Source organism: Lithobates pipiens, unplaced genomic scaffold (genome assembly GCF_037356315.1).
Source record: "Lithobates pipiens isolate NorthernLeopardFrog02 unplaced genomic scaffold, aLitPip1_a1.2 Scaffold_25, whole genome shotgun sequence".
NCBI lineage: Eukaryota > Metazoa > Chordata > Amphibia > Anura > Ranidae > Lithobates > Lithobates pipiens.
In genome coordinates this window covers 206,016,409-206,035,530 of record NW_027507787.1, presented here as the reverse complement: position 1 = coordinate 206,035,530, position 19,122 = coordinate 206,016,409, and the positions used below count along the sequence as shown (strand labels likewise).

The 19,122-nt window shown below is 48.1% G+C and overlaps 1 non-coding gene across 1 annotated transcript; it reads right to left on the bottom strand.

The window, feature by feature from the left end:
• Positions 1–10,423: 10,423 nt before the first annotated feature.
• Positions 10,424–10,495, bottom strand: TRNAS-ACU (transfer RNA serine (anticodon ACU)). The gene has a single exon. It is a non-coding gene; the product is annotated as a tRNA-Ser (tRNA).
• Positions 10,496–19,122: the final 8,627 nt, after the last annotated feature.

The window sequence follows — 19,122 nt, the reverse complement described above, 5'->3', positions numbered from 1 at the left end:
ACCAAATACTTTTATTCTGAGGATTATCAGGGAGGGTTACAAAATACAGTTCAAGCACATCCCACCTACAAGGATGTGTCTGAACAAGCCTCCCAAGGATCCCCAGAAAGCAACAGCTTTGCTGTCGCAAATTGGCGATTTAATAGACCAGAGGGTTCTAGTGCCAGTCCCATCACAAGAAATAGATCACGGTTTCTATTCGCACGTGTTTGTAGTGAAGAAACCGTCAGGCAAAAAGGCTGGGGTGGTTGGTAAACGAAGAAAAGTCGCACTTGATACCAACACAGGCCATACAGTATCTAGGTTTTCTGGTGGATTCAGTGTCACAGAAAGTTTTGTTTACAGGGGAAAAAGTAGAAAAGGTGAAAGAGATGGTAACCTTTTTACAGTCCAATTGGACAATTTCCATCCGATCAGCTATGGCAGGGTTGGGCCTATTAGTGGCAACAATCCCTGCAGTTCCCTGGGCAAGAGCTCATTTCAGGTGCCTTCAGGCCAATATTCTGACCAACTAGGACGGGACACAAGAATCCCTGGACGGGACTATCCATCTATCCTCAAAGACCAGAAGGTCTCTTTGGTGGGGGAAGAGGGAGGAGAACCTAGTACAGGGTCTATGGTGGTCTCCTCCAGTGTCTGTTCGCATTACCACGGATGCCAGTGCTTGGGGCTGGGGGGCCCACTTGGGGTCGAAAGTAGCCCAAGGATGCTGGGGGAAGACGCAGTCCCAGAGGTCGGCCAATTGGAGGGAGTTGCAGGCAATCTGGGAAGCCTTAAGGGCGTTTGCCAGGGATCTGAAGGACCACCATGTACAGGTCCTCTCGGACAGTATAGTGGCAGTTTTCTACCTAAACAAGCAGGGAGGAACAAGATGCCCGTCCTTGATCAAGCTAACAAGTACGATCATGCATTGGGCAGAAGAAAACCTAAAATCGGTTTCAGCGGTCCATCTAAAGGGGGTAGACAACCACCTGGCAGACTTTCTGAGTCGATACCGGGTGTACGAATCAGAATGGTCACTGAACAGGGAGAGTTTCCAGCTGATAGTGCGCAAATGGGGTCTTCCGGAGGTGGACTTGTTCGCCAGGAAAGCGAACACCCAGGTCCCAGTATACTTCTCCCTAGAGAGGGAGGCAGGGGCATAAGGGATAGGCGCTTTGGCACAAAACTGGGCGTTTCGCACTTGCTACGCCTTCCCCCCATTCAAGCTAATTCCTCTAGTCCTGAGGAAATTTTTGCAGGAGCGGACCACATTGATACTGGTGGTTCCGTATTGGCCGAAGAGACCATGGTTCTCAATGCTGCTGGGCCTGACAGACGAGCCTCCCCTCATACTGCCCGAGAGAGAGGATCTGCTGTCCCAGGGTCCAGTTCTGTTGCCAGAAATACAGACCCTAAAGTTATCGGCCTGGCGTCTGAAGAGAGTCTCTTGAAGTCTTAAGGGGCTCTCGGATAGGGTAATTAAAACACTCCTTTCTAGCAGAAAGAAGGTAACCCAAGCAATTTATGTTAAGTATTGGAAGGTTTTTTGTTCATGGTTGGACACTAAAAAGGTGTCTATAAGTATCCCGACAGTCTTGGAGTTTTTACAAGACGGTGTGGATAAGGGACTGGCCATTAGTACCTTAAAGGTACAAATTGCGGCCCTGTCTGTTTTTTTGGATCAACCTCTGGCGCTAGTCAGCAGGTTCTTTAAGGGGTTGACCAGGATTAAACCTGTTCCTTTCAAAATTTTACCCAAATGGGACCTGTCAATTGTGTTACAGGGATGGGTAAAAAAAGTCTCGGGAAGAAGAACTTTCCTTGAAATGGATCACGCTTAACAGTGTTCCTAGTGGCTATTTCCACAGCCAGACGCATTAGCGAGCTTCAGGCACTTTCGGTGAAAGAGCCGTTTTTAGAAATTTTTGAAGATAGGCTGGTGTTGCGCACGGACCCTGGGTTTTTACCCAAAGTAGTGACAAAGTTCCATAGAACATAGGAAATTGTTTTACCTTCGTTCTGTGGGTCCCCCACTAATCCTAAGGAGGTAGAGTTTAACCAACTGGATGTGAGAGCCTGTGTCTTACAGTATCTGGAGATGTCAAAAAGCATTAGAAAATCAGATGCATTATTTGTTTTACATGCGGGTAAAAAATTGGGGTCACAAGCTTCAAAAAATACAATTGCAAGGTGGATCAAACAAGCTATTGTAGAAGCCTACAAAGGAATGAAAATGGAATGTCCTTTTTCCCCCATGGCTCACTCCACACGGGCACTATCGACCTCATGGGCAGAGCGAGCTGGAGCAACACCAGAACAAATTTGTCGAGCAGCAACTTTGTCAAGCTACTCGACGTTTATGAAGCATTACAGATTGGACCTTATCTCAGCGCAAGACCAGGCGTTTGAGAGAAAGGTCCTTCAAGCGGTAGTCCCCCCCTCTAATCTGGTAAGTTCTCGTTGATCCTCTCTAGTGCTGTCCTGGACAGACGACTAGAGAAAACGAGAGTTAGACTTACCGGTAACTCTGTTTCTAGGAGTCATCCAGGACAGCATGGATTCCCTCCCTATATGCTGTTATAATGCTGGACAAGTGTTTTTGTCGTTAGAGAAGCCGTTTCCGGGGAAGTTCTCGTTTACAAGACTGAAGGGGAAGGGACGGAGACCGCCCTTTAAAGATCTGGATTGTGTTTCCTGCCTCTGGAGGTGGAGCCTATCTCTCTAGTGCTGTCCTGGACGACTCCTAGAAACAGAGTTACCGGTAAGTCTAAAGCCGCGTACACACGGGCGGACTGTCTGGCCAACTTAGTCCGTCGAAACACATTTCAGCGGACAGTCCGCCCGTGTGTGGGCTTCAGCGGACTTTTTCAGCGTGCAGTCTGGCGGACTAAGTCTTTCGGAATTTCCGTAATATTGTCTGTCCAACTTTGGTTTCAGCGGACAGTCCGCTCGTGAGTAGGCTAGTTCGACGGACTAAGTATGGCGCATGCTCAGAAAGGATTTACACGGCGAAAGGGTGCATTGCTGTGTATTGGACTTCCTATTTCTAGTCCCGTCGTACGTGCTGTACACGTCATCGCGCAAGCTTTCGACGGACTGTCTGTTCATCCGTGTGTGGTCAAGTCCGTTCATTCGAAAGTAGGACGGACTGTCCGTCGGATTGTCTGACGGACTAAGTTGGCCATACAGTCCGCCCGTGTGTACGCGGCTTAAATCTCGTTTTCTAAGTGGATTCGGCAAGTTATAATTCAGGCTTATGGTTTAAAAGGTAAGGTTCCACCTTTTCAGGTCAAAGCGTACTCTACCAGAGCGGTTAGTGCTTCCTGGGCAGTGCATCACCAGGCCTCAGATCTGTAAGGCCACAACTTGGTCTTCAGTACATACATTCACCAGATTTTATCAGGTGGATGTAAAAAGGCCTGAGGATATCGCCTACGGGCGCAGTGTTCTGCAGGCAAGTCCTCAAGTCTGATGGCAGCCTGTGGGTTGTGTCTCCCTCCCCTCAAATAGCAGTGCTATGGGATGTCCCACATAATGATTACTATGGTGCGCAGTGTCCTATGATTCATGTTAAAGAAAATAGGATTTTTATAACGGCTTACCTGTAAAATCCTTTTCTTGCAGTACATCAGAGGTCCCTCCCCTCTTTCTAGGGTTTAGGTATATTGCTTTACTACAAAAACTGAAGTTATATAGAGTGGCTCCCAAACGTCTCTAACCGATCATGTTACCTCTGCTGCCATAGCGACACTTCAGCTTAGAGAGGAGACCGCATAACGCGAAGGGTTAAATATTACCAGCCAAGCTCTAGTATATAAGGGTACGTTACGTTTTATGGCCACACCCTCAGATGATGTCGTGAATGACAAAATGCGTCAGTGTGGAGTCATACGACGAATAGCAGTGACGTCAACACATCGTTCGGGGACACGGTAGTGACTGCTGCCGGAGAGACAGGCTTAGTGGGGTACGAGACGCCGTAATGATCCCCAATCGTTCTTGCTGACTACATGTGAATATATGTCAATTCTGTTTACGGTACATATCTTGTAAGTGCAAGTCCTAAAGGGGGGAGTGTTTGAGTTTTGAAGCTAAATAAAGAGGTTTTAAATGAGATTGCGCTATGGTGTTTTCTCCTTTTTTCTTTGAATGACTTCCTGATTGAGAGATCCAGATTTTTGGTGTCAACAGGACTCGGAGAGGAAATATCCCTGGAGATATTGCCCATACAATACTCATATTTCTGCACAGTGTTCAAGTGTTTTCTGGTAAGAGTTTTATATGTGGGGGGAATCTGCACCCCCCGCTTCTCTGCACGTGTGGAGACATTGGTGACAGCAGCCTTATTTCACTGAAGCAAAGAATTATTGGACTTTCTCGCTATCTTTAGTGTGATTTACACAGCACCCCTCTGCACCACATTTGTGGTCCATAGTAAAAGTAGCCCAGTTGTCTACAAACTGATATCCCATCTACTTCCGATGTATGCATGGAAGGAGAGACTCTGAATATGTGATAAAAAAATATACAATCACTTGGTTAAGTGGAAACACTGAAGGCACAATCTGGATCTGATCAGAAATTCTCCAATCATTTCACCCAAATCCAGTAATCAGTCTTAGCCCTTGTACACACGGTCGGACATTCCGACAACCAAATCCATCAGATTTTGTCCAACGGATTTTGTCCGAAACTGTTGCATACACACGGTCGGACAAAGTTGTCGGAAAATCCGATCATTCAGAACGTGATGACCTTATTTTGTTAGGACGGGACTACGTTCAGGCTAGTAGCCAATAGCTTTGATGTAGGAATTTGATCTGAGCATGCGTGGCACTTTGTCCGATCGGAATTCTCTACACATGATTGGAGTATGTCCGCTCAGAGCATTTTGTTGGAAAATTTTACCAACAAGAAAAACTTGGAAAACTTGGTCCGTCGTATACTCCTACGGAAACAGGCCGATGGAGACCACACAGGCGGAATATCTGACAAAACGTTCCGATTGGACACATTCCGTCGAAATCTCCGACCATGTGTACAAGGGCTTAGAGGTAACACCAGCAATTTTAAAACTGTTTAACTAATAAGTGTGATCCTGATACCATTATATATGGAACAAAGGTCACCGGCCACAGCTTTTACCACTTTGTTGATGACTTGAAGGCTGTGACCCCCCTTTTGGCCTTTACTACCAAGTGAGTTGCTGACCTGGAACAAGAATGCAGCCAGGGAAGTCAGAAAAGTCTTAAACATCCTATCATGCATGCTTGTTACAGCTCAGTCACCCTCTGTCAGGGGTAGGCAGGGCCACTTATTGGGGGGGGGGCACCAGTCTCTTGTAGGGGGCCCGAGCACACGGGGGCCCACACAGGGTGGGGGGTTAGTGATTGATGACAATTTTAGAACTCTTCACCCAGCAGCTGAAAGCTGGTCTCTCCCCTCTCCCTAATGCTAGCTTTTATCTGCTGAAAAAGACAGTCATCCCTCACTAATCCACTCCCTGTGCAGCCCACAGCCCTGGGGGTAGGCACTGTTGTGGAACTGCTGCTTCCATACATATCATTGTCCTCCCTGTAGAGGCTGAGCTCGGTCATGCTTACTTCCCTCTACCGAGCCTTCTTATTGATCCTATAATATGAAGGTAAGGCTGGCCATACATTGTACAATTCTCTTGTACAACTGTACAAGCAAAACCATAAAATATGGAGGTAACACCTAAACACTTCAATTTGTATGCAGTCTGGGAGGCCTTTACACTACATAGTTGAAGGTAAATCTAAAGAAAAATTGCATAATGTATGGCCAACTTTAACCGCTTGCCGACCAGCTGCGGCGGCAACTGCAGCAGATTGGTGCAGCTGCGCAAATCGCTGTAGCTATGCGTCGGCGGCTCTTTAAGACGCTAAAGCAGGCAAAAATCCCCGGAGCTGCTGCAAGTGCCGACGGGCACCTGTGATCACTCCTGACAGAACGAGAACGGGGATCTGTGTATGTAAACACACAAATCCCAGTTCTGTCAGGGGAGTAGAGAGAGATTGTGTGTTCCCACTAAGACACACACACACACACACACACATATGCACCTAGGGAACACACTGATCGCCCCCTAGTGTTAACCCCTTCCCTGCCATTGACATTTATACAGTAATCCGTGGCTATTTTTAGCAATCATGGCTGTATAAATATCACTGGCCCCCAAAAAAGTGTCAAAAGTGTCCGATCTGCCCGCAGCAATGTCACACTCCGGATAAAAATCGCAGATTGCCGCAATTACTAGTAAAAAAATAAAATAATAAAAATGACTTAAAATGACACTGGTCACCGCACATCACATGAAACTGTCCAGCCTACATATCTGCAGACATAGCTCCAGCCCTATACAACTACCAATCACGATCCAACCCCCCACTCCTTTCCCAACCATGATCCAACCACAACTCCCCCCCCAAACCGCGATCCAACCACCCCTCACCCGTGAACCAGCCAACCACAGCGCCTCCTTTCCCAACCATGATCCAAAACCACCCCCCCCAAACCGTGGTCCAACCAATACCCCCCCAACCATGATCCAGCCGGCCCTCCCAACCATCATCCAACTGCCCCCCCACCAACCGTGATACAACTGCCGCCCCCCCAAACCATGATCCAACCGCCCCCCCAACCATGATCCAACCACACCAGCCCCCTCCTTTCCCACCCAGGATCCAAAACCACCCCCCCAAACCGTGGTCCAACCACCACTCCCCCAACCATGATCCAGCCGGCCCTCCCAACCATGATCCAGCCGGCCCTCCCAACCATGATCCATCCGGCCATCCCAACCATGATCCAGCCGGCCCTCCCAACCATGATCCAGCCAGCCCTCCCAACCATGATCCAGCCGGCCCTCCCAACCATGATCCATCTGGCTCTCCCAACCATGATCCAGCCGGCCCTCCCAACCATGATCCAGCCGGCCCTCCCAACCATGATCCAGCCGGCCCTCCCAACACCATGATCCAGCCGGCTCTCCCAACACCATGATCCAACTGGCCCCCCAAAACCATAATCCAACTGACCCCCCCAAAACCATGATCAAACCAGCCCCCTGCTTTCACAACCATGATCCAAAACCACCCCCCCAAACCGTGGTCCAACCACCACCCCCCCAACCATGATCCAGCCGGCCCTCCCAACCATCATCCAACTGCCCCCCAACCAACCATGATACAACTGCCACCACCCCCCCAAACCATGATCCAGCTGGCCCCCCAAAACCATGATCCAACCGCCCCGCAACCATGATCCAACCACACCAGCCCCCCTCCTTTCCCAACCATGATCCAAAACGACCACCCCCTCAACCTTGATCGATCCACACCACCCTATCCCTCCAGTACCAACCATGATACAAAACCACCCCAACCATGATCTAACCACCAACCCCCTAAACCATGATCCAGCCACCCTCAACTGTGATTCAACCACCACCACAGCCCTCCCCCACCCCAACCATGATCCAGCCAACCACACCACCCCCCCTCGTTTCCCATCCATGATCCAGAACCACCACCCCCTCAACTGTGATCCAACCACGCCGCCACACCCCTCAAGAGCCCCTGTCTTATCATATAAGGTCCTCCATCCGATAGTGTCCGCTGCGTACTGCGCATGCGCATGCGCAGTACACACCAACACAGATTCCGAAAATTGCCGAGGATGAACGGCGCCTGCGCCGTGAGTCCAGGTTCTATCCGCACTATCCAAGTGGACATAGAGTAGGAATATAAAAGAGCCGAGCGCAGCGAGGCCGAGCCCGAAGCATGGCGAGAGAAGCTCGCCCGCGAGGGGCCCTCTAATATTCACAACCCTATGTCTGCTTGGATGGTGGGGCTACCACCTCCACTCACGGCGCAGGTGCCGTTCAGCTTTGGATATTTTCCGAAACTCCGTCTGCTCCGTACTGCGCATGCATATCGTTTTGCATTGTGGGCAAAAAGTTGGATTTTGGTTTCATCCGACCAGAGCACCTTCTTCCACATGTTTGGTGTCTCCCAGGTGGCTTGTGGCAAACTTTAGACAAGACTTTTTATGGATATCTTTGAGAAATGTCTTTCTTCTTGCCACTCTTCCATAAAGGCCTGATTTCGCAGTGTACGACTGATTGTTGTCGTATGGACAGACTCTCCCACCTCAGCTGTAGTTCTCTGCTGTTCATCCAGAGTGATCATGGGCCTCTTGGCTGCATCTCTGATCAGTCTTCTCCTTGTCTGAGCTGAAAGTTTAGAGGGACGGCCAGGTCTTGGTAGATTTGCAGTGGTCTGATACTCCTTCCATTTTAAAATGATCGCTTGCACGGTGCTCCTTGGGATGTTTAAAGCTTGGGAAATCTTTTTGTATCCAAATCCGGCTTTAAACTTCTCCACAACAGTATTATGGACCTGCCTGGTGTGTTCCTTGGTCTTCATGATGCTCTCTGCGCTTTCAACAGAACCCCGAGACTGTCACAGAGCAGGTGCATTTATACAGAGACTTGATTACACACAGGTGGATTCTATTTATCACCATCAGTCATTTAGGACAACATTGGATCATTCAGAGATCCTCGCTGAACTTCTGGAGTGAGTTTGCTGCACTGAAAGTAAAGGGACCAAATAATTTTGTACGCACCACTTTTCAGTTTTTTATTTGCTAAAAAAGTTTCAAAAATCCAATAGATTTCGTTCCACTTCACAATTGTGTCCCACTTGTTGGTGATTCTTCACAAAAAATTAAAATTTTATATCTTTATGTTTGAAGCCTGAAATGTGGCAAAAGGTTGAAAAGTTCAAGGGGGCCGAATACTTTCGCAAGGCACTGTAGCACATACCTTTGATTGGTTATCACAATATTTTGCAAATACCTTTTGATTGGTAATTGGAATACATGTGGATACTGTTAAGATCTATATTTTTATAAGTCAATTATTTTGCGCATATATATAATATAATATAATGATTAGTTTTAACAATTTATGTGGGTAATGTTAAGATTCACATCTATATGCATTTTATAAGTCAATTATAGTTTACCAGATATCCAACTTAGTTGTAAAACCAGGCAGGCTGGTTGCAATAAAAGTGCATATAGCAAAGTACAGTTGCTCCAGAGTGAATGAGGTAAAGCTTCGCATTGCAAAGAATACCGAACCACATGCAAGGAAAATAAAGAAAATCTGCATTTTTGCCTGTACGTGATCGGATGATGGAAGTCAGCAGAGCTTCTGCTCATTTACTGTGGAGCAACTGCACTTGCAAAGTGAACAGTATTTTTGCCTTTAGTAAATCAACCCCATAATCTCTGTTCTCAGCTTCAGAACGAGCTTAAAGAGCTAGGGTAGGAGAAACAGTGGCACACTGGTCTTCCCAGTGAAAGGCTGTGCGGGGGAGGGTGTCAGCGCAAGTCTTATCATTGGAGGAGAGCAGGCTGAGTTCACAGCACAGTTAGAGAACTGACCACACTGTGCTCTCCTGCCTACTGTGATTCGATTTTAATAGGAAAGGAGAGGGACTGGAGGAAACACCAGGGATTTCACACAAAGGAAGCAATGCAAAGAGAAGAGGATACTTTTTTTTATAGTGCCCCATCATTGGTGTCAGTGGGGGAGGAATAGTGCCCCATCATTGGTGTCAGTGGGGGAGGAATAGTGCCCCATCATTGGTGTCAGTGGGGGAGGAATAGTGCCCCATCATTGGTGTCAGTGGGAGGAATCGTGTCCCATCATTGGGAGGAATCATGTCCCATCATTGGTGTCAGTGGGGGAGGAATAGTGCCCCATCATTGGTGTCAGTGGGAGGAATAGTGCCCCATCATTGGTGTCAGTGGGGAAGGAATAGTGCCCCATCATTGGTGTCAGTGGGGAAGGAATAGTGCCCCATCATTGGTGTCAGTGGGAGGAATAGTGCCCCATCATTGGTGTCAGTGGGAGGAATCGTGTCCCATCATTGGGAGGAATCATGTCCCATCATTGGTGTCAGTGGGGGAGGAATAGTGCCCCATCATTGGTGTCAGTGGGAGGAATAGTGCCCCATCATTGGTGTCAGTGGGAGGAATAGTGCCCCATCATTGGTGTCAGTGGGAGGAATAGTGCCCCATCATTGGTGTCAGTGGGAGGAATAGTGCCCCATCATTGGTGTCAGTGGGAGGAATAGTGCCCCATCATTGGTTTATAGTACACAGCGGACCTTTCTTTAGCCAAGCTGTGAAGGAGAGCCTAGAAAATACCTGAAAAGGAGCTCCACCTACTGGTTCAAAAGGGGAAAACAAAACCATCACATCCACCTGCAAGAAATATGTTATTCAATTCAGTCTGTTATATCAATCAATATTAGTTTTGGTTTAAATTTTATTCCATCGTTAATATATACTCAACATTAATCTGTATAATACACTTAGAAGGAGAGACAAATATCTTGGAGATCGCGTTGGCCAGGAATCGAACCCAGGTCATCTGCTTAGTAAGCAGCTATGCTCACCACTGCACCACCAACACAAAATAGCATGTCTTTTATAGTGTGGGAGGAAACCGGAGTCCCCGGAGGAAACCCACACAAGCACAGGGAGAACATGCAAACTCCATGCAGATAGTGTCCTGGTCAGAATTTGAACCAAGGACCCCAGTGCTGCAAGGCTAACCACTAAGCCTCTGTGCTGCCCATATATGGCCTCCGTTCTATAAGGCCACCCCCCGCTGAGCAGGGTAAGTCATTGATGTCCAATAGAGCTCAGAGATGATGCCTTCAGCTCTTCGTTATGTAGACGGGTTGATTGATGTTCTTCATCTTATTTATTGTCTGTGAACATTACATCCCCCCCCCCACCCCCCCACCCAGCTATGCCCACCACTGTACCACCAATGCAAAGTAGCTTGTCTTTTATAGTGTGGGAGGAAACCGGAGTCCCCGGAGGAAACCCACACAAGCACAGAGAGAACATGCAAACTCCATGCAGATAGTGTCCTGGTCAGGATTTGAACAAAGGAGCCCAGTGCTGTAAGGCTAACCACTAAGTTTCTGTACTACCCATATATGGCCTCCATTCTAAAAGGCCACTGTCAGTGATGTCTGACCTCCCTGGGCACTCGGGTCTCTCCCAAGGGCTCTCCACCCCCCCCAGCTCTCAAGTCTCCCCCATGTGCTTTCCACCCCCCCCCACCCCCCCCCAGTGCTCTCTGACCTTCTCTCTGGGCTCTCAGGTACCCCCATGTGCTCTCCACCCCCCCCATGTGCTCTCCACTCCACCCCCCCCAGTGTTCTGACTCCCCCCCGGTGCTTTTCAGCCCCCCCCCCGTGCTCTCTAACCCCTCCATGGGCTCTCAGGTCCCCCATTTGCTCTCCACACCCCACCCCCAGTGCTCTCTAACCCCTCCCTGGTCTCTCAGGTCCCCCACATGTGCTCTGCACTCCCCCCAATGCTCTGACCCCTTCCCTGGGCTCTCAGGCCCCCCCATGTGCTCTCCACTCCCCCCCCCCAGTGTTCTCTGACCCCCCCCCGGGCTCTGGAACACCATAGAGCTGGAGCGCTATGAAAAGTACAGATCTGGCTTCTTCACTAGCTGGAGTAATTCCCGTAGGTGAAGACAAGTCTGATTACTACGAGTTTCGACATTGGGATCAACAGCCAGTGTTGCCCTTTATTGACTAATGCTGGAATCCAATAGCATATTGATATCATTAGTCACCGGTAACATAAGGATCTCGGTAATGAGAGGATGCCACCATTCTGTGGGATGATGTTGCTGTGATCCCTAGGAGGAATGGCGCTGGGAATGGGAACTTCAGTCCATAGCTCTGTTCACATTTTTCCTAAGACGTGCGACGCTGCGATGGACCGTAAATGTACTCCATCGTGGTGTAAGGCCGGAACCCATTGCCGGGGTCATGCATTTGCTTGGAAAGATCTCATCCCTCCAAGGCCTGGTGCTGTTCCCGGTAGGTGTGATGCTGGGAATGGGCAAGGCAGTCCTCTCCGTAGCACTCGCTGCGTCTTTCCTTGTTGGCGGAATGAGTGGGGTGATTTTCCTTTGGCTGTCCGCTTTTTTTGATTTGACCTCCTTCTTCTTCTTCTTCTTCTTCTTCTTCTTCCTCTTCTTCTTTTTAGGCGGATCTACCAGTTGGCTTAGCAAATCCCAAACGGAAGGTTGAGGAGTTGAGAAAACTGGAACGTAGGCTGGCATGGACCTCATCCCTGTCCGGTATAAATTCCGTATGAAATTACGGTAATGATCCCTCGGAAGTGGGACTATGGGAAAGTCTGTCTCCTCCATGGTCTCCTCCATGGTCTCCTCCATGGTGCTCTCTGCTTTTGAGCTTGTTGGTGGAAAGAAGTCATGCCTCACTGGATATTTCGGAGGAGGTATTTCCTGTGTGGAAAAGGGATTATCAAACGTTTCCATATAGCTGTACGGATTTTCACTCGCTGGAATGATGTCCTCGCTTCTCTCTTCATTCTCTCTTGTTGGTTGGCTTCCTTGGCAGAATGGCCTGACAATTACTAGTTTTATTATTATTGCTATTATTATTACTATTATCATCTGTATTAGGAGCAGCACCAGCACTATGATGAGTACCACCAGCAAGATTTCTGACCAGTGCGCAGTAAAAAAATGTTTAACTATGGGTGGCACTATCTTCTCGAATGCCACACACCCCATGGACCAGACAGGCCATAGCCTAGTGACTACCCATTGGTCAACTCTGCTGCTCCAGATACAGATCAGTAGATAAATGAACCCACTCAGCTGCAGATACTTCAAATAGAGTGCGAATATTGTGGGCAGGAAATCCATGCGCAGAAGGTACTTCAGAATGAAAACACCTATCAGGAATTGCAATGGGAATATCAGTCCAGAAATCAGTGGAAGCAACAGAATAAAAATAACCTCCAGGATTCTGTTGATCATTTTTTTTTTTTTTGTTATTTAAAAAAATAAAAAAAAATAAATGCTAATTACTATTAATAGATTAGGCAATTAATGCCAATCAATAAATTGACTCTGAATTCCAATCACTGGAGATAAAGTGCTGAAATACAAATATCTCCCTCAGGAGCTCTTTAGTAGAGAACCTTCCTGTGTGCAGGTCAAAGTCAACTGTCAGAAGTCTCCCTGTGCCCAACTGTTTTATATGCTGCAGGTCATGTGACCACCACTGAGGAAAGAAAACTGCTTGGTTACTGTTGCTATGAATAGACTGCAGGTCATGTGACCACCACTGAGGAAAAAAAACTGCTTGGTTACTGTTGCTATGGATAGACTGCAGGTCATGTGACCACCACTGAGAAGACAGTGTCTGTGTGTGTAAACAACCGCCAGCCAATCATTGGTCTCCTTTTGCAGCTGCTTCAATCTGATAAATTTGCTTTATTATTATATAATATTTTATGTATTTAAATTCATTATTGTTATTCACAGATAATCCTGTATTTTATATTTGTATAATATTAATTCAATTTTAGATTTCTGTATATTTGATTTGTTTGCTTTATTTTAATTTAATATTATAATTTAATATGCATGATATTATTATTGTAAATATGAATACACTTAATAATATTAGTAATAATAAGAATAATATTACCAACTAGAAAAGCTACAATTTCTGGGGAAATTGTGTGAAGTGTTTCTGCTTCCACCTACTAGAGTGGGCGGAGTAAGTGGGTGGAGTGGCTTGAGTAACTGCAAAAAGTGTTAAAAAGCTCCCATTATAAGCTGAAAGAGCTGAACATTTTTTTTATTAAAAATTATTAAATCAAATTTTTTTTTCAAAAATATTTTTTTTTCAAACATATTTTTTTCTTTTAAAACTTATTTTTTCTTTTAATTTTTCTTTTTTTTTCATGGGGTGGTCAGAATGTTTTGGCTGATCATGGGGGGGGGGGGGGGTCATAAGGTTTTGGCTGATCATGGCGTGGAGTTCCTGTGAAAAGTGTTAAAAAACTTAATATTTTAAAAAGTATAAATAGTAGTAAAAAAGTTGAAGAAATCCTATCAGCTGAAAAACCTGAACATTTTTTTCAAAAAATTTTTTTTTTTTTGATGAATTTTTTTATTTAAAACATTTGTTTTTATTTATTTTTTTGATGGGGTGGTCATAAATTATTTGGCTGATCATGGGGTTGTCAGCTTTTGTCACCTCCCACTCTAGTTTTGAATATTTCGCCATTCATTCCTATGGGAAAACTTTTTCCGCAAAAACGATATTTCGTGAACCATTTGGCGGAACGTTCCACAAAGTAATAGCACACCGATCGGGAACAATTTCGGTATATTACTGTCTATGTAGTGTAAAAGCTGTGGGAGGAGTTAGGGTAGTAAATTTGGCTATAATAAAAATAATATGTGAGATCACAGTAAGTGGTCTTGCTATGCAGGAACACTTAAGTAATAATAAAAGTATAATAAACAGTTTTTCTGTAATGGATCAGCTGAATTCTGCTCTGTGGAGCTTCTGGTCACATTTCATTGGCTGTAATACTCCCCGGTGCCACCAGAGGCCAGCACTTCCTATAGAGTGCGATCACCAGCGAGTCCTACTGGTGATCACTATAGAGCTCCGCCGCCGGCCAGAAGTGATTGGTATTTAGGGCCACACGTGGGGACAGCGGGTTCCGGTAGGCGGGGTGATGATGGGGAAGCTGCGCCCCGGTGTGGCCGGGAAGGTGAAGTGCTGGAAGAAGGGGTACAGTAGCGACTGCGCCCCCGAGGAGCGGAGACATCGGGAGGAACTCCGGGGAGAGGGGGGAGGAGCTCCTGGGGGAGGGGAGTCTCATTATTATCACCAGCATTATTATTTAATAATTACAGTGATAATATTGTTTCTTTTTTTTTTTCTCATTAATATATGTATATTTTTTCTGCTACAATTGTTTTAAATCCTTAATTATTAATGTTTTTTTTTTAAATGAGGACTATTAATTTAATATTATTTTTATACATTTTTTATATTCTATTTTGTTATTTTTATAAGGCAATCATAAAGGGTAAAATAAAAAAAATTCTGATGACCTCCTCAGAGTAGTATGGTGTTACTATGGTAACACTGTATTACGCCAAGTCCCCTTTCACACTGGGGTCCTGAAAGAGCCACTGCGGTCTCTGCAATGTAAAACCCCCGAGGGCTCCCACACTGGAGCGGTGCGCTGGCAGGACGCTAAAAAAAGTCCTAGCAGCATCTTTGGAGCGGTGTATACACCGCTCCTTCACCACTCCTGCCCACTGAAATCAATGGGGCAGCGTGGCTATACCGCCGGCATACTGCTGCTGCATCAGCGCTTTGCGGTGGCTTTAACCCTTTCTCAGCCGCTAGCGGGGGGGGAAGCGCCTCGCTAGCGGCCGAATAGCGCAGCAAAATTGACGGTAAAGTGCTGCTAAAAATGACGGCGCTTAACCTCCGACACAGAGTGAAAAGGGGTTATATACAGTGTGAAAAAAAAAAGTAATAAAGAAAAACAAATATTTAAAAAAAAACAGACTTTTTATTATTATGCTTAATATTGTCATTAATGCATTTTTTTCCTTCTATCATTAATAATTTATTAATTTTATACATTTATTTTGTTTATTTTTATTAGGTAATCATAAGGGGTAAAATAAAGATTAAAAAAAATCCTGATCATCTCCTCAGAGTAGTACGGAGTTACTATGCTAACACTGTATTACTTCAGTTACAGTATGCAACAAAGTCATAATAAAGAAAGGAAAAAATGATGTTGGATGAGAAGGCCTTGCTCGCAGTCTCCTCTGTAAGTCATCCCAAAGATGTTCTATCGGGTTGAGGTCAGGACTCTGTGCAGGCCATCCACCCCAAACTCGCTCATCCATATCTTTATGGACCTTGCTTTGTGCACTGCTGCGCAGTTCATGTTGGAACAGGAAGGGGACATCCCCAAACTGTTCCCACAAAGTTGGGAACATGAAATTGTCCAAAATGTCTTGGTATGCTGACGCTTTAAGAGTTCCCTTCACTGGAAGTAGGTGGCCAAGCCCAACCCCTTAAAAGCAGCCCCACACCATAATCCCAGATTCAACCAAATGATTTGGACCAGTGCACAAAGCAAGGCCCATAAAGACATGGATTAGTGAGTTTTGAGTGGAGGAACTTGACTGGCATGCACAGAGTCCTGACCTCAACCCCCATAGAACACCTTTAGGATGAATTAGAGAGGAGACTGCTAGCCAGGCCTTCTCATCCAACATTAGTGCCTGATCTCAAATGCTCTTCTGGAAGAATGGTCAAACATTCCCATAGACACACAACTAAACCTTGTGGCCAGCCTTCCCGGAAGAGTTGAAGCTGTTATAGCTGCAAATGGTGGACCAACTCAATATTGATCCCCATGGACTAAGACTGGGATGCCATTAAAGTTCATATCTGTGTAACGGCAGGGGTCTCAATATTTTTGCTAATATAGAGTGTATGTGTGATTTTATATATATATATTTTAATTGGTCAGCAAGTGATTTCAAAAGTCCTTCCAATCCGGTGAAAACATCTCCAGGGTGGTGATACCACAACTCCACACCTGTGCTCCACCTTACAGTATGTGATAGCTGTGCCCTCACTTGTGTCATTGGTTAATGTTCATATTTCTGTTCTCCAGGGAAGAGCGATCTGACGGGAGACGCTGTAAAGCTGCACAATGACCTGCAGGTGGGTTCCCTGTCCATACAGAAGAGGCCGTGGAGGAGTACGAGGAGGAGGAGCAGGAAATGGCTGTCACAGAAAGATCCGGAGGCATCTTCCTCTGCTTGCACCGACCTCACCTTCAGGAAAGTCCAGAGATTCTGGGAGTCCAACTCAACCGCTCACAAAGAGGTGGGTGACAGTTCTACCCCTGTGCTCTCCACCCCCCCGGGCTCTCAGGTCCCCCCCATGTGCTTTCCACTCCCCCCGTGCTCTCTGATCCCCTCCCTGGGCTCTCAGGTCCCTCTCCACCCCCTCTTGGCTCTCCACCCCCCCGGGCTCTTGAGTCCCCCCATGTGCTCTCTGACCCCCCCCCCTGGGCTCTCAGGTAACCCCCATGCGCTCTCCACCCCCCCAGTGCTCTCACTTCCCCTCTGTTCTCCAGCTCCCCCAGTGCTCTGACCCCCTCCCTTGGCTCTCCACCCCCCACAGTGCTCTCTGACCCCTTCCCTGGGACCCCCGGACCCCCCCAGTGCTCTCTGACCCCTCTCCCTTGGCCCTCAGGCCCACCCCGTGCTCTCAAGTCCCCCCCCTCGTGCTCTCAGGTCCCCCCATGTGCTCTCTGACCCCCCTCCAGGCTTTCAGGTAACCCCCATGCACCCTCCACCCCCCCCAGTGCTCTGACTTCCCCCCTGTTCTCCAGCCCCCTCCAGTGCTCTCGGCTCCCCCCATGCTCTCCACCTCCCTCCAGTGCTCTGAACCCCTCCCTGGTCTCTCAGGTCCCCCCCCATATGCTCTCCACCCCCCCGGGCTCTCAGGTCCCCCCATGTGCTCTCCACTCCCCTGGGTTTTTGGGTCCCCCTATGTTCTCTCCACCCCCCCTCCCCCAGTGCTCTCTGCCCCCCCGGGCTCTCAGGTCCCACTATGCGCTCTCCACTCCCCAGTGCTCAGACTTCCCCCCTGTTCTCCAGCCCCCTCCAGTGCTCTCGGCTCCCCACATGCTCTCCACCCCCCCCCCCCCCCCAGTGCTCTGAACCCCTCCCTGGTCTCTCAGGTCCCCACCCCCTGGGTTTTTGGGTCTCCCTATGTACTCTCCGCCCCCCCTGGCTCTCAGATACCCCCCCATGTGCTCTCCAACCCCCAGTGCTCTCACTTCCCCCCTATTCTCCAGCCCCCCCATGCTCTCTGCCCCCACCCAGTGCTCTGAAACCCCTCTGTTCTCCAGCTCCCCCAGTGCTCTGACCCCCTCCCTTGGCTCTCCACCCCCCACAGTGCTCTCTGACCCCTTCCCTGGGACCTCCGGACCCCCCCAGTGCTCTCTGACCCCTCTCCCTGGGCCCTCAGGCCCCCCATGCGCTCCCACCCCGTGCTCTCAGGTCCCCCCTCCCATGTGCTCTCAGGTCCCCCCTCCCATGTGCTCTCAGGTCCCCCCTCCCATGTGCTCTCTGACCCCCCCCCGGGCTCTCTGACCCCCCTCTCTGGGCCCTCAGGCCCCCCATGCGCTCTCCGGTCCCCTCAGGTGCTCTCCCTGACCCCCTCAGTTGCTCTCCGGTCCCCTCCCATGTGCTCTCTGACCTACCGGGCTCTCCACCCCCTCAGTGCTCTCTGACCCCCCCCCCCCTGGGCTCTCCATCTTTCCGGGCCCTCGGGTCCCCCTCATGTGCTCTCCACTCCCCCCCTCCCATGTGCTCTCTGACCCCCCTGGGCTCTCGGGTACCCCCATGTGCTCTCCACCTGTCCTGACTCTTGGGTCCCCCCATGTGCTCTTCAACCCCCGATGCTCTTGGCCCCCCTGTCCCTTGATTGGCAAAGGGGCCTGTAAATATGCCACGGCTGCCCAGTCTAAAATGCCCTGGTTGGCACCCTCGGAAGTATAGTATAGGCAGCTTTGCATTCTTTGGTCCGGGTTTTTATGCAAGGGGTGATGCGTCTCGGTTGTTATATCCTCATCAATGAGAGTTTTGGAATTGGCTGCTCTTTCTTGTAAAGAGCCATATTTAATTATTCACAAGGATAGGGTCATGTTGCGCCCGTCGTCCAAGTTTTCTGCTTAAGGTGGTCTTAGGGTTTCACCTGAACTAAGATATTGTACTACCATTGTTTTTTCCAAAACCATGTTCTAGGGAAGAGAAGTCACTACATTGTCTTGATGTGGTGAGAGTGGTCAAAGTCTATTTAAAGTTGACTGCTCAGATCCGGAAGACTGATGTCTTATTTGTGCTGCCAGAGGGTTCTAGGAAAGGACAGGCAGCATCGAAATCCACTATTTCTAAGTGGATTCGGCAAGTTATAATTCAGGCTTATGGTTTAAAAGGTAAGGTTCCACCTTTTCAGGTCAAAGCGTACTCTACCAGAGCGGTTAGTGCTTCCTGGGCAGTGCATCACCAGGCCTCAGATCTGTAAGGCCACAACTTGGTCTTCAGTACATACATTCACCAGATTTTATCAGGTGGATGTAAAAAGGCCTGAGGATATCGCCTACGGGCGCAGTGCCCTA